Raw genomic sequence first — 25,312 nt, forward strand, 5'->3', positions numbered from 1 at the left:
CGGTGAATTCTTCTTGTAATTTGGAAACGACGACGTGCAAGCGTTCTACATCAATATCGTTCACGACGGTTTGAAGTTCGGAGAAATTCTTTTCTATTGCGGAAGTTCGTTCTTCGATTTCGAGTTTCAATTTTTCCAAATCTTCATTTTTCGATTGAAATTGCTGTAATTTGGCCAAATCATTTTGAAGCGAATCCACGCTCAACTGTATATTTTGAACGCTGTCGTAAGAAGGTACGTCGACATAATTTTTTATCAGCGTCTTCAGTTCGGAATCGATTTTCAGAATGGGGTCGAGACATTGCGTTTGGAGCGTGGCGATTTCCGACTCTAAACTTTTGTTTAAGGTTTCCTGCAAAGCGATCAAATCGCTCCTCAACTTCTTAACACGAACGTCCAACATGAGAATCTCTTCTGCATGGTCTACACGCTTGGTGTTGCCGAAAATGTCGTTAGGCATTTTCGGTTAACGGTTATTTATAATAGGATAAACGATTCGTAATTCTACAAAGAGAGGAATGAGTTTGTCGTAGTCTCCGAGGAGTTCCACGTACAGGTAATCTCCGGCAGACACATCGTACGTAATGTTAGAAAGCATCTTGTCGTGCTTGATTCGAAAAATGTTCTTGCCGGTAGAAATTTTGATTTCGCCTGCGTTTTCCGGATTCACGGTGATCCGAAGTTTCCCGTCGATCGGAATTTCGTAGAAATGTAAATTGTTATTAAAAACATAAAACATCTTGCCCACATCGTCATTCAGTTTCGTCCAAATGCTGTTGAGGTGAATGATCAACAGACCGTTGAGTTTAGGTAACACGGAAGGTAAGACTTCATGATCTGGTATGGTTTCCATAATGATTTCTTTTTTGAAACCGAACAAATTCATAGGCATGCTGGTTATTTAAGAATACGGTCAAAGTTTTTTGTAATAACAGTCAAAATGTTTTTGTTTTTTTTGTTTTTTTTTTGTTTTGTTTTTATGAATCTTCTGTTGAAGATGGACATATGTTGCAGGTTTTGCTTTCTGCTAAGCGATAGTACCCCCACGTCAATACGTGAATACCGCACTCGAGGATGCACTTCTTATTGTCATCAGGATTTAGCGCAATTTTTCTAACTTTGTTTGTGGTCAACACATGGTCGACGCTCTGGATGCGCTGTTCTGCTCTTAGAACCGGCGACCTGGTCTTGAGGCAATCGACGAAGTCCTCGAATGTGAGATGCTCCCGAACCACCTGTCTGCCGACACCCTTGGCCTTCTTGGTAACGCTGCCCTCGGCTTTGATGGCATAGGTTTTGGAGCAAAGACCGGCATCCTCGAGAACCAAATCACCTTTCTTCTCGTCTTTGAGTTTGCCGACCACCATTTTGTTGAGAGCCCGGATGCCGAATCGGTTCGGCTGGGGATAGTTTGAGGTGTCGAAAAGGTTAACCAAAGATGGAACCGTGGCCATATCCTTGTACGCGTCGGCTGTGCGAACGTGGTATATTAAACTGTCCGTGTCTATGTAGAGTAGGCTAATATTGTCGTTATAGTGCTGGCGTAGTATCCCATAATATATATGAAACATGTGCAGCTTGCTCAGGTCTAATACTGAGGCGCCGACATAAATTGGCTTGTTAAGCTTCACCTCGCTCTTCCTCATATGCACCAGAGCAAGCTGTTCGTTATAAATGGTCCCCGATTTGAATAACGGGTTTGCTACGAGCCTGCGACATTGTGCTTTGTTTGATATTAGCCTCACATCTACACGATTCCGTACATTCTCCATGGTTTTCCCGAACACCGCATTGTTCATAAGCTTGAAGAAATCCTTATCAAGCTCGGACGTGGCTGCGGTGCGGTGTTTCGTGTTGACTTCAATATATGGACGCAACCATGGAGAATGCTCGAACTTGAGGATGCGGTGAACTGCGTGGACCGTGACCCCTTGCTGCATTAACCACCGGAGATTCTGGTAGTGTAGGACGTAATTCTTCTTGGGCTCGAAATCCATGACGAGCTTCTTCTGGTTGGAATCGGGTGGACACTTGAACTCGGGTGCAGGGGAGAGATCGTTGAACAAATCCTGCAGCTTCTCGGAGAACTCAAGGTCCACCTCGGCGAAGAACCCATGTTCTGAATCGTCGAAGCTTTCGATGTTGAAGTTGGAGGGGTCGGTCCACTCGAACCCTCTAAAGGAGAGTGGCTGCATCATGGAGTGTCCGTACAAGTTATTCACGTCCGTGTGCATGATGTAGCTGGACGGTTGTGAGGGGTCGTAGCCAGTAGCCATGTGATGGTTGTTGGCGCGCGCGTACCGTTGCGACACCTGGACCATGCCACCCCGCACGGCACGTTCCACAAACAGCACCATGTCCACGTCCGAAAGAAGCTCCAGCTCGATCTTCGTCACCAGAAACATGGCTGACCACGCCAGTCCGGGGAGACTGTAGAAGTAGGCGGGGTCCAGCTGGTAGATTTTCATTGCGGTCGCACGGAACGTCTGGAACACGTCGGCGAGGAGCGTCACATCAAGTCTGAGGTAGGCGTCGTGGTAGTCCCCGAGAGTTCGACAGCCCAGCTCGCGCCACATGGACTGGGCATGGTGATATTCTTCGTCGGTGATGTTCGAGCCTCGTAGTTGACTGTAGAACTTCGCCTGGGGAGGTAGCGACGTCTCCGCGAACTTGGAAGGGTCTGTGATGTATTCGTAGGGATAGACCCCCTTACGCTTGAAGAGGCCGGCGTCCAAGTTCGGAAAGTTTGCTGAGGTAATGAACATTTGCTCGTCGCTAAGCTTCCCTGCGAGAGCATCGAGGCTGGCCGGGAGGAACCTCAGGGAGTCGAGGAAGCGAAGCTCGACGGTAGTGTGTGATCCTGAGATTCGCACCCACTTGCTCACACTAATGTAACGCTCCTCGTTCTGCGCCAGGACGTTGATTCGCATGTCGTCGTACCCAAAGTGAGGCACCAGATGGTGGAAGTCGTATCCCGAGCCATTGTGAAAAAACACAGGGATGAAGCGCGGGTCCCGGGCCATGAGGTTGCATTTGTTGCACCAAGGACCAACATACCTACCGTTAAAGTGATCGTGGTGTTGGACTTTACGGTTGTTGGCGGTGTACTCCTTGACGCAGACAGGGCAAGCGATGGCCTCGTCGTGTCTACGTTGATCGTCGGGGGACAGTGGGAGCATAGACTTAGGGGCCAACAGTATCTTCCCTATCTCGTTGGCCTCGACAACCATCCTCTCGAGGAAGTGTTTGGCTGCGTCGGGGCCACGGTACACGTAGGGCTCGGGGGCGATGTGCTGGTCACGTCGCACCACAACGTATGCGAAACTGGATGCCTCGTGGAGTTGGTAAGGGGTGGTGGAGGAAACTTCGGGATCTGGATCGCAAGTGGACAGGGGTTTGAGGAAGGCCTCGAAATCCGCGATGATGATAGCGGGATGCTCCACCATGGCACCGTGCATGCGGAAACGCTCCACGGTGCCAGGTTTGGGCAAGACTGCCACCCCAGGCTCGTTGTTACTACAGTAGAACTTGTGGTTAGCGAGCTTCTCGGCAGCGATGTTGGAGCCTCGAACATGTTGGTAATTGCGTTGATCCTGTCCGTCGAACATTGACAAGCACCTGCAACACACCTCGACGTGGTGACTATCACTGCTCCGTTGGCTCGAAACAAGTCTAGAGAGGGAGCGAATAAGGGTGTAGTGGTGATGAGTTTCGTCCTTGATGAGCAGAAGGTGAATTTCCTGCACACCATCGTCGTCTACGTCGCTCACCCGGATAGGGTACACCACATTTTTGTCAGTGAGGCCATAAACGTTGATAGCCAACCGCATACGAGCCTCGAACTTTTGAATGTCCCGGACCTCTACGGGATAGTCGATCCCAGCCATAGCAACTTCCAGCTCTGACTCGTAGGGTAGGTAGTGGTTAACGCGTTTTGGTTGGTTTTTCCAGTGGACAGGGTGCAAAGCTGCAAGCACACACCATACGAAGCACTTGGCGTCACTGTTCTGAATGTTCAGGACGGCCTTCTTTGCCGCGATGGAAGGTGGTAAGGGGACGTAGCTGGAGGCGGAGAGAGGCGTAAACTTGCAAAGTTTGACGCACAGTTCGTGAGGCCCCCCACACAGCGAACCCCCCGAGCCCTCAGCTTCATGTTCTTCTTGTTTAACCACCAGCTCCTCGGCAAACTGGTTGTAGATGACCTCGAGGTTGTCGACATCCGCCAGATGCAGCGTCTTCGCCTTGGTGTTGTGGCAGAAGCTGTAAATTTCATCGGACGGCTTCTTGTACTGGCAACGTAGCGATGCGTAGAATTTGGTGGAGTGCGTTCCAAGCGCATCACCGAGGATGGAAATTATCTCTGCTCGCTTCTCCTCTAAAAAGCTACGCACGTCGCATAAGCCCTCCGAAGTGAGGACAAAGTCCTCTAACAACCGCTCGAAAGCAGTCCGGTTCGCTTTCGCCACAGGCTTGACGCGTTTGGCGGATGGTGCATTGATGGAGGCTGCTTCCGCTTTCCTCTTGGTCGAGCTGGTCGACGGTTGTGGAACAGGTGTTCCGACGCCAATTTTGCATGATGTTATATGCCTTTTTAAATTATTAATGGTAATATGTATACCGCACCTGGGACATGGTTCGGTGGCACCCAAATGCTTGCCTGGCACGCAGGTACGACAATGTCTTGCAAAATGTTTGCTTGATATGCTTATTTTGCACACAGGACAACTTTTCATGGAGCGCATTTTTTTGGGGGGGTATGTTTTTTTATATGTGATCTGTTGGTGGTAGAGTGTTTACGAAAAAATGCCTTACGAGAAAAATTTTGTTTTCCTCAAATGTGTGCTTTAATAAACCCTGTAAAAAAATTTAAAAAAAATATATAAGAAAAATATGATTGTAGATAGAAAAAAAGCACAATAAATATTGTATGCATGTGTAATTCTATTTAGTTTATTTTTTGCTAGACACGAATCTTCTTCAGATTTTATTGCCCATTAGTATATTTTTCCACCAATCTAGTAGAGGTATGAAACTATGAAAATATACTTGTTTATATATATTCTATTGTTTCGGCTGATATAATCGTATTTTTTTTTCCATACACACATTTTTTTATTTTCAGAAAACAAAGTTATTTTCGATTTTTTAAATCAAACAATAAACATTATTTGTGTTTATAGTATTTGTCGGGCAATAGCAGATAAAACAAGAATGGGTTTTCTACGACCCATAGTTTACGAGTTACAAAACAACTAAGAAATTACATCTTGAAATTTAAATTTAAAATAACTCGAAAACAGTAAGCACTAATCATTATGTTTCCAATAGGTTGTAGAGTACATTCATTTTTTTATCAAATGTCATTAAAATTTTCAAATTAGAGTAAAAACTAAGCCAGCAAATCAAGTTTCTCAAAAAATAAAAAATTTGTCTATATTTTCGAAACTTGAGGGGGTGGAATCGATTTTATTTGCTAGTCGAATAGTTTTCGTCAAATCCTATCCAACAAACCTAAAATCATCATCCTAGCTCAATTAGGAGCCGAGAAAATCAATGTCTTGGAAAACGTCTTAAGATTTTTGTCTTAAGAAAATTTTCTTGACAGACCGGAAGTCGACTTTCTTAAAGATTAAGACAAATATCTTAAGACGTTTTCCCAAGACATTGATTTTCTCGGTTCCTATGGGGCCTAGAACCACGCAATTTTGGATTATGTATATACCGTTGTTTTTTCCTACATATTCATTAGGGTTCGAAAGTGCGGTAGTTGTGTTGTTGCCTTGTAATCAAGAGGTCCTAGGTTCGAACCTGATAAAAGTACATAGTGGTTCGGATCCTATTTTAAAAAACTAAAAGCCTAGTCCCTATTAGTTTTACTGCGCATATGTAAATATAGGAAAATACAATGCAAAATCAGCAATGTGTGATGTGGTCAGCACCAAATATTTTAATTTTATATGTATATTTAAGTTTCATGCATAAACATGGCAGTTTTCCTATATGCTTTTATGGTATGGTGCTATGCACGGAGGAGCACTTTATTTAAGCATATTTAACTTCTCTTTCCATTTCTCAATCTATTCATATTTGACACGGTCATTGCAAGTCGGCCATTTTGTTTACGTAGCAATTAGGCTTAAAAAAACTTTGACACACTCATTGCAAGTCGGCCGTTTTGTTTACGTAGCAATTACGTTAAAAAACTTTAAACCACATTATTGCTATTTTTTTGTGAATGCTTGTTGTGATAAAAAAACATAATTAGATATTATTTTATTTAATTTTATGTTTAATATCTTTTCTGTGTATAAAACTAAATAATAATAAAATTCGAAACACTATGTACCTCCACTAAATATCAAACGCACAAAAAAAAAACAGGCTAACACACGCAAAATTATACTGGTCTGCCAGACGCCAGAGCCTCGTTACTCTACAGTCCAGGGTGTACTACGTGGAAGTGAGGTTAACTGTTGGGCGTCTTACCAGAAAATCGTCCTCTTACACCCCTGCATATTGCTATTTTGCATATGCTTGGTGTATATAGTAATATGTAATAAATATATATATAAAAAGCAAGAAAAAAAATACATGCAACACACTTAAAACTCGTATACTCTCTCTTCTTTTTGCTTGCTTTGCGAGTATATATATTCCTTCCACAATATGCTTAAGAATTGTTTGGTTTTTGTAGAGAGTTTTACCTTTTATCTACAATTCCTTTACATTTGTTTGGTTATTACAGAATCAACTCACAGAAGCAACACTACCCTATTTATATAACACAAAACCAACTCATGCAAGCTAACAAACAAATTTACTCACGTTAGTTAATTTCAATCGTTCTTCTTGCAGCTCACAATAAAAAATAAGACCTGATGCCCCTCGAGCTTCTAGTTTATTAGTCGAGGAGTAATATGTAGGTTAACAACGTGGACTAGTAGAAATCCAGTCTAGAACATTCTCTCCCTCTACATTTCAGCCACATCATTTTACGAGTTCGAAAATTCACAAGTTAATGCATCGCATCGCATCACATCACTGCTACCAATGCTGTTAACTGACGTCACTATTTCTCAACAGTTGCCAAACCTGATGTTAACAGCTGTTGTAACCTAAGCATCATGTGTATGCTCTAGAAAATAGTTCTATACTTCAATTTTTAGCACTGTCATTTTCCTACTTTCGTAAATTCATCACGTCACCCCCACCAATACTGTTACCTGACGTCATTATTTCTCAACAGTTGGCTGAGCTAATGTGAAAATTACATAGCATCATCTGTGCTGAACGTGAATTTTTGAACGAAATAAATGCGTCAGCATGAAATTCCATCATTATTGTTAGCTTTTGAAAAAACAGGAAGTACATCCGCCACTGTGAATAGCCATTCTTCCCCCCTATATTTCAGCCACATCATTTTACAAGTTCGAAAATTCACAAGTTAATGCATCGCATCGCATCACTGCTACCAATGCTGTTAACTGACGTCACTATTTCTCAACAGTTGCCAGACCTGCTGAAATGCCAGAAATGCTGCCCCCCTCCCAGTCATCCATCTCTCTTACAATAGCGTGTATGTGCTGGCAACTCTCTCTAGTTGCAGGTTTTTTTTAGTTAACTCGTAATCCTCGTCAAAAACTACAGTAACATCATAATGTCATATTGCACAGAAGAGGGAGGACATCGCTCACCACTGTTGCCGGCCATAAATCTCTCTCTCTCTCTTCATCTTACAGCAAAATTATGGCATCTCTATTTTTTTTAGTTGTAAGTAAATTGCCAACACACTCTAGTTAATAATGCTACATATTATACGCACACACGCACACACGCACGCGCGCACGCGCGCTTGTGTTGCCATCCACCCATCCCTCTGTTTCTTTTACGACAGTACCAACTCTCCTTGTTTAGTATATGTAGGTTGGCAAAAATTGCTTTATGCACTGTAAAACAAACCTCAAGCAAAGTTGCCAGCTTCTTGCTTGAGGTTAGGTTAGACCAAAAAAAAAGCTGTAGGTAAACTGTCGGTTGTTTAACTCTTCCCTCTCTCTCTCTTCTCTCTTTTTTTTTTTGTAAAAAGCTATGGTAAAAATACCAGTAGGTTGCCAACTTTGCTTTATGCACTGTAAACCAAGCCTCAAGCAAGATTGCCAGCTCCTTGCTTTATGCACTGTAAACCAAGCCTCAAGCAAGATTGCCAGCTTCTTGCTTTAGGCTAGGTTTACCCCCCCCCAAAAAAAAACCTTGGTGATTTTTTTCGAGTAAAATATTAGCAACACTGCGAGAAAATAAGGGTTATGCCTTACAAGAAAAATCTATTAAAGCGAGCCTCAAGCAAAATTGCCAGCTCCTTGCTTGAGGCTACGTTTACCCCCAAAAAACCCCCTTGGTGATTTTTTCGAGTAAGCAGCTGGCAACACTGCCAGCTTCAGGGGGCTCATGCCTTACGAGACAAGTCTATTAAGGCGAGCCCCAATAGAGGTTTGTCAACCGGGTTGATTGTACTACTTCTGACTTTGGAAGAGCAGTCAGAGAAAAATCGATAGAAGGTGCAGGAAACTCCCAGGTAGGGAGAGGCGGAATGAGTGGAGAGACGCCAGGAAGATCACTGTCAACACCAAGTGCTGACAGGATCTCGTCTGCACGTACACCAAATGGTCTAGTGACACTAGGGTGGAGCCGATACCTTGCCAGCCTACCCTCGTCTGAGATGGTGTGGAATGAAGGATGTGAAGGTATCGAGCGAAGATGTAGGAAGTAGTTAACTTCCAGCCGCTGTCTTCGCAGAGACAGCGACGGCTCAGATGCCTCTACATACAAACTGGCGACTGGACTGGTCCGAAAGGCACCAGTGCACACACGTATACCAGCATGGTGGACGGTGTCTAGGATGCGAAGTCTAGATGGGCGAGCAGAAGCATACACAACACATCCATAATCTAGCTTCGACCTGATGAGTGCACTGTATAGGCGAAGCAATACCGTCCTATCAGCACCCCAAGAAGTATGAGATAAAACGCGTAAAAGGTTGAGAACTCGAAGACAAGAGAACTTTAACTGGCGAAGGTGAGGTAGCCATGTTAATTTCTTATCGAAAATGAGGCCCAGGAAGCGGACCTCATTCACGAAGAACAGGGGAGACTTCCCCATTTACAGGTCAGGATCTAAATGACATGTACGCTGACGACAAAAGTGAACACACACGGATTTCTCGGATGAGAAGGTGAAACCTGTTTGGGAGGACCACTCAACCAAACGGTTTATCGTCAGTTGGAGTTGACGAGAAGCTGACGCGAGATTCCGTGAGCGACAAAAGATCGTGAGGTCGTCGACATAGAGGAGGCCATGTACAGGGGAAAGAATGTTTGCCATAACACTGTTTACTGCTATGGCAAACAGAGTCACACTAAGTACGCTGCCCTGCGGGACACCGTTCTCTTGTTCCCAACACGTACGCGGAAAAAGAGATCTGATAAAAAAATTTCAATAAAGTACGCCATATGGCCACGCACGCCCCAAGAATGGAGCTGCTTTAGGATGCCAAAGCGCCACGTTGTGTCATATGCCTTTTGGAGGTCAAAGAAAACTGCAACTAAATGTTCCTTGTTGAACTGATTGATTGATTGAGTTAAAATTTATGGGTGCGTCGGCACTTAAGGCCATTTTGCACCCTTCTGTATATACGGGGAAATGTCCCCTTATCTAAAATTCTGACTGAGATTTAAAAAAGGGGGTGTAGATAGCCCCTTGGGAAAGAACTAAAAGTACAAGGTTGTAAAGAGACCTGCACGAGACAAACACGACACATTAAAAAGTCAGAACAAACTAAAAACCTCCTTACAGACGGTGGAAGAGTCCAGCTCTTCGCAAAAAACTAAAAACATGTGATAAAATACTGCTGTCATCACCCAAGAGGGATGACAAACAGCCGGAAAGGTTAAAAGTCTGCCGGAGGTAAGCAAGATCGACACATTCAACGAGAATGTGTCGAATGCTTAATAAAACATTACAAGCACGACACAACGGTGGGTCCAGCCCTTGAAGTAGGTGACCATGCGTGAGACGGCTGTGTCCTATACGCATGCGGGTAAGAATAACTTCTTCTCGCCGAGAGGGACGAGACGAGGAACGCCAAGCACCTATGGTGGGCCAAACAGCGTGAAGCTTGTTCCCCGTTTCCGTATCCCACTCGGCCTGCCAAGTGTCAAGAAGGCGACAACGGAACACGTTCTGCAGGTCGCTAGCTGGCAAAAGGTGGACGAGAACGTCGCCATCTGCATGAGCAAACTTGGCGGCAGCATCAGCTGCTTCGTTCCCCTGGATGCCCACGTGGCTAGGGACCCAACAGAAGTGTACATCCGCACTGGCAGATAAGGACACAAGCCGTCTGAATATGCGTTGCGCTACCGGATGCCGGGAATACGGCGAATCCAGAGACTGCAACACGCTGGTCGAATCGCAGCACACAAGGACTTTCTTCAGCCCATTCACGTCTGCAAAGTCCAGTGCCTTTAGAATGGCGTACAACTCTGCCGTAAAGATGGAACAGGCAGGATGTAGCGAGAAACTGAAACTTTGAGAGTCTAGGACGAAAGCGCAACCAACTGATTCGACTGTCTTGGACCCATCCGTGTAAAACACATTACAATTGGGGTGCTTCGCACGAAGCTCTAAAAACCGTTGCTGGTATACAACCATTGGTGTTTCTGCCTTTGGAAGGGCAGTCAGGGAAAAATCGATAGAAGGTGCAGGAAACTCCCAGGTAGGAAGAGGCGGAATGAGTGGAGAGACGCCAGGAAGATCACTGTCAACACCAAGTGCTGACAGGATCCTCGTCTGCACGAACACCAAATGGTCTAGTGACACTAGGGTGGAGCCGATACCTTGCCAGCCTACCCTCGTCTGAGATGGTGTGGAATGAAGGTTGTGAAGGCATCGAGCGAAGATGGAGGAAGTAGTTAACTACCAGCCGCTGTCATCGCAGAGACAGCGACGGCTCAGATGCCTCTACATACAAAATGGCGACCGGACTGGTCCGAAAGGCACCTTGCACACACGTATACCAGCATGGTGGACGGTGTCTAGGATGCGAAGTCTAGATGGGCGGGCAGAAGAATACACAACACATCCATAATCTAGCTTCGACCTGATGAGTGCACGGTATAGGCGAAGCAATACCGTCCTATCAGCACCCCAAGAAGTATGAGATAAAACGCGTAGAAGGTTGAGAACTCGAAGACAAGAGAATTTTAACTGGCGAAGGTGAGGGAGCCATGTTAATTTCTTATCGAAAATGAGGCCCAGGAAGCGGACCTCATTCACGAAGCACAGGGGAGATTTCCCCATGTACAGGTCAGGATCGAAATGACATGTACGCTGACGACAAAAGTGAACACACACGGATTTCTCGGATGAGAAGGTGAAACCTGTTTGGGAGGACCACTCAACCAAACGGTTTATCGTCAGTTGGAGTTGACGAGAAGCTGACGCGAGATTCCGTGAGCGACAAAAGTTCGTGAGGTCATCTACATACAGTAGACCATGTACAGGGGCAACAATGCTTGCCATAACGCTGTTCACTGCTATGGCAAACAGAGTCACACTTAATACGCTTCCCTGCGGAACACCGTTCTCTTGTTCGTGAAGATCCGAAAAGGAGTTCCCAACACGTACGCGGAAAAAACGATCGGATAAAAAGTTTTTAATAAAGTACGCCATATGGCCACGCACGCCCCAAGAATGGAGCTGTTTTATGATGCCAAAGCGCCACGTTGTGTCATATGCTTTTTGGAGGTCAAAGAAAACTGCAACTAAATGTTCCTTGTTGAGAAATGCATCCTGAATGTGTGTTTCCAGCTGAACCAGATGGTCCAGTGTGGAACGGTTGGAGCGAAAACCACATTGAAAATTACTTATCAATGAGTTTTCCTCCAAAAACCAGGTGAGACGCTTGTTGATCATGCGTTCCATCAACTTGCACACACAGCTGGTTAAGGCAATAGGCCTGTAACTCGAGGCTGCGGTGCGTTGTTTACCTGGTTTCAGGATGGGAACAATAATAGCTTCTTTCCAGGAAGTGGGAAAAGAGTCCTCCAAAAAAGCCTGTTGAATACCGCCAGAAGGAAATTTCTTGCTCCAATGGGCAGATGACGAAGCATCTCATAGTGGATCTTGTCCACTCCAGGAGCTGTATTCTTTGAATCTCGAAGCGCCAGAACGAACTCCCGTTCAGTGAATCGAGAGTTGTATGGCTCGTTGTTATGACTTCGAAAAACTAGAGGGCGTCGTTCTTGACGGTCCTTCTCACGGCGGAAACGTGGTTCATAATTTTCAGAGCTAGACGCATCAGAAAACGGCGTGGCCAAGATATTAGCTATGTCTCCGGAATCGGTGTGCAACGTCCCGTCGTGCTCCAGAGCGCTCAGAGGAGTAGATGCACCCCCCTGGATGCGACGTACTTTGGTCCAAACGGCTTTCGACGAAGCCTGCTTCGTCAGGGAAGACACGTATTGGACCCAGCACGCCTTCTTACTGGCTCGAATAAGCCGACGGTCACTGGCACGCTGAATGCGGAACTGCTCGAGGTTTGCAGCAGTGTGGTTCCTATTGAATCGATCTAGGGCATGATTGCGGTCCTTAATGGCTGCACCGATCTCCGCAGTCCACCATGGGACTGGGCGTCGCCTCGCAGGTCCACTGGGATGTGGAATGGAGGTGCGTGCTGCATCATGCACTCTTGAGACAAATATATCTAAGGCGTCGATTGGTGGTAAAGTCGACGCTAGATCGACTTCAAGGTCCACTGCACGCTCGAAGGCAACCCAGTCTGAGATGCCAGTGACGGTGTTGTTCACGTGAGTGCTGAAGGTGTTCGAAAGTTAAAAGGAGTGGGAAGTGATCACTCCCACAGAGATCAGGGTGAACGCTCCAAGATGTGGTAGGAGCAAGGCTGGGACTGCAGAAGGACAAGTCCAACGCAGAGTATGTGCCTGAGGAAGGACTGAAATATGTGGAAGTCCCATCATTCAGCAACGTTAAACCTGATACCTCACGGAATTGATCTACAATTTGACCCCGGGGCTCTGTACGAACGGAGCCCCATAAACGATGGTAGGAATTAAAATCGCCCAAAAGAACTACAGGAGACGGAAGTTGTTCGAATATACAAAGAAGGTCCTCAAGAGAGAATCGCTCCTCCCTTGTGATGTAGATACAGCACACAAATATTGGCTGTGGTAGATGGACCTGCATGGCGACTGCTTGGGGGGGGGGTGAGAAAGAATGGTGTTGAGTGGATGGTATCTCGAACACCGATTGCAACACCACCGTGTGCACGACGACCCTCAGGAAGCTTGTCGGTGCGGTAAAGCGTGTATCCGTTCAGGGTACAGGCAGGGTCAAATTCAGATATTAAGATTTGCAGTTCCTCGAGATGAGTACGGAAACCGTTAAGATTCCATTGGAGACAATAAGCCATAGCTGGAGGTAGTATAGTTACCTTTTGAGGCGTACTCTATTTCTAGGCCCTGTCACCTTGATAAATTCCTCATCCGCAGCTTCGTCCTGTATCATGTCCTCGGGTAAGGACACACAGGGCGAAGGGGATGAAGAAGGGGCAGTGGGGGCGGGTGCTTTGAGCGCCCGCCGGGCAGCTTTCAGCTGCGCCTTAAGTTTCAGGTGGTGGCTGTCACCCTGACTGGAGAGCTACTGGACTTCAGAAAGTATTCTTTGGAATGAACCTGCTTGAACTTTTTCTCTGTGGAGCGAGGTGTGGTTGCTGGTTTCCTCGAAGCAGGACGAGCTACTACGGGAAGCGTTGTTGTTTGGGTTGACACGTCGCTGGTTTGTACACCTACACTGCGACGGGTAAGAGCAGCTGCAGCAACTGTAGCGAATGGAACAGGTAATATGGTGCGTATGCTTTCACGGAGACGTTGTTTTGCTTCACCAGCAGAGATTTTATCTGTGACGACCAACTCTCTTATGTCCTTCTCTTGTTGGAAAGAGGGGCAATCGCGATGCCAGACTGGGTGCTCGCCTTGGCAGTTAATGCATTTGGGACCTGAAGAACAAGGTTCGGTCCCATGATCAGGCAGACTACACTTACCACAAAGGGCGGTAGTGGCCTTGCAGGAAGGCTGAGTGTGCCCAAAGAGCTGGCATTTGAAACACCGCATCGGGTTAGGGATGTACCGCCGGACTTTGAGTCTCAAATATCCAGCCCGTACAATATCTGGGAGAGTGGTCGTTTGGAAGGTCAAAATAATGGAAGCAGTTGGAACAAGTTCTCCGGACTTTCGTGTCTTGATTCGCTGCACTGCGGTGACATGTTGGTCTGAAAGTGCTTGAAGAATCTGTTCCTCCTCAGCATTTAGCAGATCCCAGTGGCGAATCACACCTTTACTACTGTTAAGTTGACGATGTGGTTCAACATTAACAGGGAAGTCACCCAAAGATCTTAGCTTTAGAAGATTGTTGGTCTGGCGATCTGTGCTGGTCTGGATAAGTAGACTCCCGTTTCGCAGCTTTTTTATTTCTGGTACATCTGAACCAGGGGCGTAGTCTAGCTGTTTCTTGATAAGAAATGGTGACAAGTCCTTCAATGTAGCAGCTCCATGTTTCTTCGATGTTGTTCCAGATTCATCGTCGGTCTTCTCAACAATACTGATAACAAGGTAACGTGGAACGTTACTTGTCTTTTCCACTAATTGAAGCGGGCTCGAAGGCCGCGCTTGTTTTGGGGGTTTCCCCACCGTTTGAGTTGTTTTTTGTACCCATATACAAAATTGTTTTATTGTGGAGGGTCCATAAATTGTCGCCTCGACATGCCCTCTATGCCGAGGAAGGTCTACCCCCAAAAATGGAGGCTACTCGAGGACCAAACCGAAATCCCCGAGGCCACGTTCGCGACTGCACCTACCCCTGCAGCCAACACTGTCCCATCGGCACGTGCAACTCACATCTTGGGATAGGGGTTTTTTATCGAGGTTGTCTCCTCTAGCAGGACCCTTAGTTATAGGGAGGTCAAAGATATGGAGATGAATGACGTGATGGAATGGTGAAAACGTGAGATATGGATGTGAAGAATGAGTGAAATGATGAGATGAAAATGACCTCCCTACCTTACTTAATAGGGAGGTCAAAGATATGGACAACTACTATTTGGTGGAGTACACAAATGGACGTGCCAAATTTAAAACCGATGCATTAACGATTCACAGTTTGAAAACAAGGCACCTCGACTCGGACGAGTCTGTCACTTAAACTCTTCCGAGTTTTCTACTTTTTACAACGCTGCACAGTTCGTTCACATTTTACAAATATTTTTTTCGCACACATATGTCAATATAATATTTACCACCGTTATTATTTTCTCGCGACGCGATTTTTTGCACATCCGCCATTTCCATTTCAGATGCTCCAAAAGACGACCACATGTGAAAAACGGAAGTTCCGCCATTTTCGATTCACGTAGTACTCTCTCCTTCCTGGCCCTTCCTTCTCCTCAACGCTGCACATATTGTCATAAATCCAACGAAAAAAGAAAAGTACACTCAGGAATTAACTTTGAAATTAAGTTCGAAGACTAAAACAAACTTCTTAATATTTTACAATGAAATAATATAAAGGAAGAAGAAAATAAAAACGGCCAAGCAGGAACGTAGTTTCTCAACTGACTACTGGTTGAGTACGTAATTTTCTGCACGCTAGAAACAACTCGATTTTTACTGTCTGCAGCAAGCAGATTGTCAAAAAAACTCGCACAAATACATGCGCATGCGCGATCTGTCCGTTGACGAATAGTTTTCATAAATCTGTCTTCACCACTGAATTCGTGGTGAGATTCTAGCCCAAAATCATACTCAACATGACCCCCTTCCCATTTAAAGAAATGAAGTTGAATCCAAGATGGCGGTCACCAAGATGGCGGTCACCAAAATGGCGGACGTTGTAATGACATGCACCAAAAGGTTTCCCCCTAGGCCTAACATATTACTGCCATGACCAATTGCTGCATTCTACATTGTCTTTCATTTTATAAGGGGTGGTCAGGGACTAAAGACTCACCCGGTATATCTCCATTATAGGACATGTACCATAAAATGCAATGAGTGGAGAAGAATTCTGTAAACAAAAAAGGGGTAATACTAACTTTTAAGAATTCCGATAGAGGGTGTTTGGTTTATGCGTTACTTGTGGCGAGAGGTATTAATGTATACAAAAATGAACCTAAAAAACGTTATCATTGATTGATTGATTGATTTAAAATTTCTGAGTGCGTCGGCACGTAAGGCCATTTTGCACCCTTCTATATATACGGGGAAATATCTCCTTATGGGGTGTAAGGGGTGCTCCTTCCTCGTAGTGCACCCAATACTCAACCTCACTTCCACGTAGTACATCCTGGACTGCAGACTAACGAGATTCTGGCGACTGGCCCCATGGCCAGGATAATTTTGTTTGTGTTGTCCTGGGTTTTGGCCTTATTTGTCCTGAGTGATCCTTTACAGCCTCAGCATTTAACGAAAGTCAGAAGATTTTATGATTTTAGTTATGCAACTTTAGAGTTGTTATTAGTAACGATCAGGGGTCGGACCCCGTATAATGTGACGGGTGCAAAATAGCCTTAGTGCTAACGCACCCAAAATTTTAATTTCAAATTCAAATTAAAAAAATATCCCCTTATCTAAAATTCTGACTGAAATCTTAAAAAGAGGTGCAAATAGCCTCTTGGGAAAAAAAACTAAAAGTGCAAGGTTGTAAATAGTCTGCACGAGAAAAACACAACACATTAAAAAGTCAGAAAAAAAAAACTTAAAACCTCCTTACAGACGGTGGAAGAGTCCAGCTCTTCGCAAAAAAATTAAAACTTTGATAAAATACTGCTTTCATCACCCAAGAGGGATGACAAAGAGCCGGAAAGGTTAAAAGTCTGCCGGAGGTAAGCAAGATCGACACATTCAACGAGAATGTGTCGAATGCTTAATACAACATTACAAACACAACACAACGGAGGGTCCAGCCCTTGCAGCAAGTGACCATGCGTGACACGGCTGTGCCCTAGACGCATTCGGGAAATTGATTGATTGATTGATTTAAAATTAATGGGTGCGTCGGCACTTAAGGCCATTTTGCACCCTTCTATGTATACTGGGAAATATCCCGTTATCTAAAATTCTGACTGAAAACTGAAAAAGGGGTGTAAATAGCCCCTTGGGAAAAACTAAAAGTGCAGGTTGTAAAAAGACCTGCACGAGACAAACACGACACATTAAAAAGTCAGAACAAACAAACTAAAAACCTCCTTACAGACGGTGCAAGAGTCCAGCTCTTCGCAAAAAACTAAAAACATTTGATAAAATACTGCTATCATCACCCAAGATGGATGACAAAGAGCCGGAAAGGTTAAAAGTCTGCCGGAGGTAAACAAGATCGACACATTCAACGAGAATGTGTCGGATGCTTAAAATAACATTACAAGTACGACACAACGGAGGGTCCAGCCCTTGCAGTGGGTGACATGCATGAGACGGCTGTGTCCTATACGCAGGTGGGTAAGAATAACGTCTTCTCGCCGAGAGGGGCGGGACAAGGAACGCCAAGCACCTATGGCGGGCTTAACAGCGTGAACCTTGTTCCCCGTTTCCGTATCCCACTCGGCCTGCCAAGTGTCAAGAAGGCAACAACGGAACACATTCCGCAGGTCGCTAGCTGGCAATAGGTGGACGAGAACGTCGCCATCTGCATCGGCAGACTTGACGACAGCATCAGCTGCTTCGTTCCCCTGGATGCCCACGTGGCTAGGGACCCAACAGAAATGTACATCCGCACTGGCAAATAAGGACACAAGTCGTCTTAATATGCGTTGCGCTACCGGATGACGGGAATACGGCGAATCCAGAGTCTCCAACACGCTGGTCGAATCACAGCACACAAGGACTTTCTTCAGCCTATTGACGTCTGCAAAGTCTAGTGCCTTTAGAATGGCGTCCAACTCTGCCGTATAGATGGAACAGGCAGGATATAACGAGTAACTGGAACCTTGAGAGTCTAGGACGAAGGCGCAACCAACTGATTCGACTGTCTTGGACCCATCCGTGTAGAACACATTAAAATTGGGGTGCCTCGCACGAAGTTCTAAAAACCGTTGCTGGTATACAACCATTGGTGTTTCTGCTTTTGCAAGGGCAGTCAGAGAAAAATCGATAGAAGGTGCAGGAAACTCCCAGGTAGGGAGAGGCGGAATGAGTGGAGAGACGCCAGGAAGATCACTGTTGATTGATTGAATTAAAATTTCTGTGTGCGTCGGCACTTAAGGCCATTTCTCACCCTTCTATGTATACGGGGAAATGTCCCCTTATCTTAAATTCTGACTTAATTTTAAAAAAAGGGGTGTAGATAGCCCCTTGGGAAAAACTAAAAGTGCAAGGTTGTAAAAAGACCTGCACGAGACAAACACGACACATTAAAAAGTCAGAACAAACTAAAAACCACCTTACAGATGGTGGAAGAGTCCAGCTCTTCGCAAAAAACTAAAAAAAAAAAAATTGTTAAAATACTGCTGTCATCACCCAAGAGGGATGACAAACAGCCAGAAAGGTTAAAAGTCTGCCGGAGGTAAGCAAGAACGACACATTCAACGAGAATGTGTCGAATGCTTAATAAAACATTGCAAACATGACACAACGGAGGGTCCAGCCCTTGGAGCAGGTGACTATGCGTTAGACGGCTGTGTCCTAGACGCATGCGGGTAAGAATAACTTCTTCTCGCCGAGAGGGACGGGACGAGGAACGCCAAGCACCTATGGTGGGCTTAACAGCGTGAAGCTTGTTCCCCGTTTCCGCATCCCACTCGGCTTGCCAAGTGTCAAGAAGGCAACAACGGAAAACATTCCGCAGGTCGCTAGCTGGCAAATGGTGAACGAGAACGACGCCATCTGCATCAGCAGACTTGGCGCCAGCATCTGCTGCTTCGTTCCCCAGAATGCCCACGTGGCTAGGGACCCAACAGAAGTGTACATCCGCACTGGCAGATAAGGACACAAGCCGTCATAATATGCGTTGCGCTACTGGATGCCGGGAATACGGCGAATCCCGAGACTGCAACACGCTGGTCGAATCGCAGCACACAAGGACTTTCTTCAGCCCAGTCACGTCTGCAAAGTCCAGTGCTTTTAGAATGGCGTACAACTCTGCCGTATAGATGGAACAGGCAGGATGCAGCGAGTAACTGGAACTTTGAGAGTCTAGGACGAAGGCGCAACCAACAGATTCAACTGTCTTGGACCCATCCGTGTAAAACACATTAAAATTGGGGTGCTTCGCACGAAGTTATGAAAACCGTTGCTGGTATACAACCATTGGTGTTTCTGCCTTTGGAAGGGAAGTCAGAGAAAAATCGATAGAAGGTGCAGGAAACTCCCAGGTAGGGAGAGGCGGAATGAGTGGAGACACACCAGGAAGATCACTGTCAACACCAAGTGCTGACAGGATGTCGTCTGCACGAACACCACGTATCCTATCTGGGAGAGCGGTAGTTTTAAACGTCAGTATAAGTGAAACAGTTGGCACAAGTTCTCCGGACTTTCGCGTATTTATTCGCTGCACTTCGGTGACATGTTGGTCTGAGAGTGCTTCAAGAATCTCTTCCTCCTCAGCATTTATCAGATCCCAGTGGCGAATCACACCTTTACTCCTGTTAAGTTGACGATGGGGTTCAACATCAACACGTTTGAATTTGAATTTGAATTTAAAATTTTGGGAGCGTCAGCACTTAGGCTAATTTGCTCCCGTCACATTATACGGGGTCCAGCCCCTTACCATTACAAATTAATACTCAAACGTTGCATAACTAAAAACTTTAAAACCTTAAAATGTTCTGACTTGTTAAAAGCTGAGGCTGTAAACGCGCACTCAGCACACACAAGGACATAAAACAGGACAACACACACAAAATTATACTTGCAATAGCGCCAGTCGCCAGAGCCTCGTTAGTCTCTTGTCCAGGGTGCACTACGTGGAAGTGAGGTTGACTTTTGGGTGCACTACGTGGAAGCAGCACCCCTTACACCCCAACATCAACAGGTAAGTCGCCCAAAGATCTTAGCTTTAAAAGGTTATTGGTCTGGTGATCTGTGCTGGTCTGGATAAGTAGACTCCCGTTTCTCAGCTTCTTTATTTCTGGTACATCTGAACCAGCGGCGTAGTCTAGCTGTTCCTTGTTAACAAATGGTGACAAGTCCTTCAATGTAGCAGCTCCATGTTTCTTTGTTGTTGCAGAAACATCGTTACTATCGGTCTTCTCAACAATACTGATAACAAGGTAACGTGGCACGTTACTTGTCTTTTCCACCAAATGAAGCGGGCTCGAAGGCCGCGCTCGTTTTGGGGGTTTCCACCCCTTTGTGTTGTTTATTGTACCCATATACAAAATTTTATTATTGTGGTGGGTCCATAAATTCGACATGTCCTCTATGCCGAGGAAGGCCTACCCCCAAAAATGGAGGCTACTCGAGGACCAAACCGAAATCTCCGAGGCCACGTTCCCAACTGAACCTACCCCTTAAGCCAACACTGTTCCATCGGCAGGTGCAACTCACACCTTGTGATAGGTTGTTTTTTTATTGACGTTGTCTCCTCTAGCAGGACCCTTAGTTATAGGGAGGTCAAAGATATGGAGATTTGAATTTGAATTTGAATTTAAAATTGTGGGTGCGTCGGCACTAAGGCCATTTTGCACCCTTATCGTTACAAATAACAACTCTATCGTTGCAGAACTAAAATCATAAAATATTAAAATGTTCTGACTTTCGTTAAAAGCTGAGGCTGTAAAAGGGCACTAGTACACATAAGGACAAAAGAACAGGACAATACAAACAAAATTATACTGGCCATGGGGCCAGTCGCCAGAGCCTCGTTAGTCTGAAGTCCAGGGTGTACTGACGTGGAAGTGAGGTTGAAAGATATGGAGATGAATGACGTGATGGAATGTTGAAAACGTGAGATATGGATCTGAAGAATGAATGAAATGATGAGATGAAAATGGCCTCCCTACTAAGCTCCCTCGCCGTCAAGGCAGTCCTACATGGGGGGGGGGGGGTCAGAAAGGTTAGAATTTCTGAACATATTCTTAAAAGCCATTCTGGAATATCCCACCCCTAACACCAAACGCAAGCTTCGTAGTTGTTTTGGGACTGGTAAACTTTATTAGGCGATTTGTTCAAGGGTTTGCAGGACCGACAGAATGTTTATTCAATCTTCTCAAAAAGAATGTCAGGTTTGAATGGACTGACGAACACCAGACAAGTTTCGCAAAACTCAAACAAATGATAACTTCAGCCCCTATTCTGCGCCCTTATGACCCTAAGCGCACCTTATTTGCGTTTATTGATGCATGCGCGGATGGCATTGGTGGAGCGCTGTTACAGTCTGACGAAGATGGAAATTTACATCCCTGCGTTTACTGCTCGAAATCCTTAACACCAACAGAGAAAAAGGCTGACACATTTTCCCTTGAAATTGCAGGTGCTTATTATGTTCTGACAACTTTGAAGTTTTTTCTTATGAATCAACGATTTGTGGTTTTTACAAAAACAAAGGATTATCCTATCTTCGTTCAACCAAAAACCCTAGTTCCATTTTGGGAAGAAGAGCACTTTATTTAAAAAAAAAATTTGAATCAACGATTTGTGGATTTTACAAAAAACAAAGGATTATCCTATCTTCGTTCAACCAAAAACCCTAGTTCCATTTTGGGAAGAAGAGCACTTTATTTTCAAAAAATTTTTGACTTCGAAATCAGGCATATCAGCGCCACTAGAAATGAACTTGCGGATGCACTTTCCCGTGCAAGCCTACCGCTTGAAAAGACTAATCAAAACAAAAAGAATGATGCTGATGTTCTGTTCTTTCATCAAGTATTCCATAGACAATCAGAAGATTTTGATATTAGCACAGAACAGCGTAAAGACCCTTATTTAAGAGACATCATTGATATTTTAGAAAACAAGTATCAAGCTAGCAATCCTAGGCTAGAAAAACTCTCCTATTCTTATGTACTCAAAAATAATATTTTATACAGAACAACAAAACTCAAAACAGGATGTCGACATAGACTTTGCCTTCCCCACGCATTAAGAAATCAAGTGTTCGACCTTATTCATACACATGAAATGAATACAAGTCACCAAGGCGCACAAAAATCATATAACTTAATACTCATGCGCTACTGTTTCCCTAACATGAAGAAATATGTCTATGACCAGGTTCGACATTGCATCTCTTGCCAGAACTCAAAGAAATCACAAGGTTCTTACTGTCAAACCTCTCCAGACATTCCTCCCTGCATCTCTTCCTTTCCAACAAATTCATCTTGACGTCTGTGGACCCTTAGTTTCTTCTAGGACACATAAATACAAATATTTTCTATCAATAGTCGATAGTTGCACTAGATACGTCATCACAGCTCTTTTGAGGATGCACAAAACATAGCAACAGCTCTTGTTGAGAAAGTTTTTCTAGTCCATGGTCTCCCGGACACTATTTATTTAGATCGCTCAACACCCAATTCAAGCTTACTTTTACGGGAGGTAGCCAATATTACCGGCGTACAGCTAAAATATGTAGACACTTGTACACATTTCACAAAAGGGCTAGTTGAGAACTCATTCAGCTATTTAAAGAAAGTTATGAGTGTTTTTGAATTGGAGAAAAGGGATGCATGGCGTGACTACCTGGCTAGCGCCACGTATAGTCATAATATTACACTCCATTTTGAATTACGTCGAAGTCCATATTTTACTTTGTTTGGCTATAACCCAAGGATCCTAGCAGACGCAGTCCTCCCTACGACCCCTGACAACATCTCCCAGACAAACGCACAAAAACTTGAACTCCTGACATCCATACGTCAGACCGCTTATGACAATTTACACAAGCGTTTCGAACAACAGAAACAGTACACAGACCGCACTTCTAGACAAATTCAGTACTCACCAGGCCAACTTGTGTGGCTTCTAGATTCCAGTCCGACTCCAGGAGTTTCAAAAGCCTTTGCGTCCTCCTATAAGTACAAAGGAACTATTCTTCGAAAAGTCAACGAGAATTCACATGAAGTTACTTTCATTGATGGTAGAAACAAAGAGAAAACTGATACGATCACAATTTCAAGACGAAAAGCTCGCTACGACTAGTGACATGAAACCCCGCTCACATATACACTAACATCTATTAATACATTCCACTCCCGTTCTCTCTCTAGCCTCTTCGCTACGTACATTGCACAAGTTAACATCCCACGCTTCAGCATTTTTCCCACGCATACCCCCCCCCCCCCCCGCCCTCTCTCCACTCTTCACTTCCCGTGAACGCAATGCACTTCTGCATCAGAACGAACACATTTTTATTTTAAAAAGCCCAGGCAGTGGCAAGTGCTTTCGCGTGTCTTCAGAACATTCCGGACCTTACATAGGAACTTTTATGCCGTACAGCAAGGACTGTACCATTTTAATTTTTTACTAACCAAGATATATACATATATAACCCCTCCCTCACCGAAGCTCCAGAGGCGTGCTAGCCTTGACCAGGAGAAGTGGATTGCCACCTAGCGGTGAGCCAGTCCCTGTTTCTCCGAAGTCCCAGAGGCGTGCTAGCCTCGACTAGGAGTAGTGGGCTGCCATTCAGCGGAGAGTCATCGCTCGTCCTGTGGAAGCTTCAGAGGCGTACTTCCAGTTGTAGCAAGGGCGATCTCATCCTCCAGTGGAGAATCAGCCTCCGTTCTGAAGAGTCTTCAGTGATATGTTGGGAGCAGTGAAGTTTAGCCCTTTTTACGGAACTTGATCTTATATTGGGATCATTATTAGGTAAGAATATATTTATTCTTTTTTTGATAATGTACAGTGTGAAAATATGATGGATATCTCATTTGGTCCTGACGGATTGGAGGATAGTAGAGTCATACTTGCCATTCAATTACCTGAAACGTTCAAATGTACGACGTGCTATTTTAAGGTTAATAGCTCAGGGGCAAGAAGGACTACGTTTGGCGAATACAAGTCACGCACTGACCTATACAAACATATTAAAAAATGTCACCCAGGTGTATCAATGGCCTTCCAGTGTTCGAAATGCCAAAAAACTTTCGATTTTTTAAAGCAGGCTAATAATCATTATAAGGAGTGCGACGGCACATGCAAACTGCCTCAGAAATTACAAGTTGACAATGAGCCGTCATCCAGTGGGGAGTCTGGAAAAAAGTGAAGATTAATGAAATGAAGTGAAGATGTCCTTATATAGGACATTTGATTTTAATATTCCACTCATTATGTATTTGAAGTGGACTAAGTTGGGTTTATTTACTTATCACGTGTGTATTCAAATATCTACTCATATCTAATGGACAGTGTTGGACTTTTTTTGTGTATTTTAACATATAATGCAAAAAAGGTAAAAAAAAAGGTAAAGTGCTCCCCTGTGCATAGCACCACGCCATGAAGGCGTATAGGGGGTGTGGGGGGTAACGCCCCACACTTTCTTGATCCGGTCGTGAGTGGCGGTGATGTGATCAGCATCACGCCCCTGACCGCCTTTACCCCCAGGGTTTCCCCCAGGTACCCATGTTATTCGACGCTGGGTGGGCGCCGGGGCCGCTTCCATCGTTAGAAAAGTTCCCGGATTTGAACCGGCCGGGGATCGAACCCGGGACCTTTAGCATGGTAGTCAGACGCGTTACCGACTGAGCCACCGCGGCATATAATGCAGAGTAGCATTATTCACTTTTCTTACTGATATCTTTTCAACATTTTTTCTTGTATTTTTTGGATGATGGTACTTTTATATATGCATATATTATTCTCTGTGCGAAATTCAATGGACGGAGAACGTGCGTGTGCTTCGATACAATATATATTCCCATGGATCCTCTTAAATTAGTGCAAATTGCCTCGCAATTTATTGTAGTGTGACCTGTCGCTCCCATATTCCGAGTGTTTGCCGCTAGCCTCCACCCCCCCCCCCCCCATCCCGGTGCTCAAGGCTTTGGTCATTCTGACGTCAGTTCAGCTGACAAGTGATGAGCGACTCTTCGCGCCGTCTCTCGTGGGAGGAGGATTGGCCCAGTTCAGTGGTGTGTGTGTGGTTGACGTATCAACATATTTCTCATGGTTCTCTGAACTGAGCTGACGTCACAGCTTAGCTCATGTTGATAAACAGTTCTTGGAAGCCAATGTATGAGTGCTCAGCATAAATATTGTAATACGCACGCTTTCATTTCATTCATGCAAGAGACGAACGAAATATGGCATTAGACTTC

The 25,312-nt window shown here is 44.9% G+C and overlaps 1 protein-coding gene across 1 annotated transcript in view; it reads right to left on the bottom strand.

The window, feature by feature from the left end:
• LOC145996391 (carcinine transporter-like) overlaps positions 1 to 23,067 on the bottom strand; it is a 168,793-nt gene extending 145,726 nt beyond the window's left edge. Inside the window, exon 1 of the mRNA XM_083132826.1 lies at positions 22,999 to 23,067. The gene's annotated coding sequence lies outside the window, so the exon portion shown is untranslated. The remainder of the gene's footprint in view (positions 1 to 22,998) is intronic.
• Between the last annotated feature and the right edge of the window lie 2,245 nt (positions 23,068 to 25,312).

Source organism: Lepisma saccharinum, chromosome 12 (genome assembly GCF_977018435.1).
Source record: "Lepisma saccharinum chromosome 12, izLepSacc3.1, whole genome shotgun sequence".
NCBI classification, from domain to species: domain Eukaryota; kingdom Metazoa; phylum Arthropoda; class Insecta; order Zygentoma; family Lepismatidae; genus Lepisma; species Lepisma saccharinum.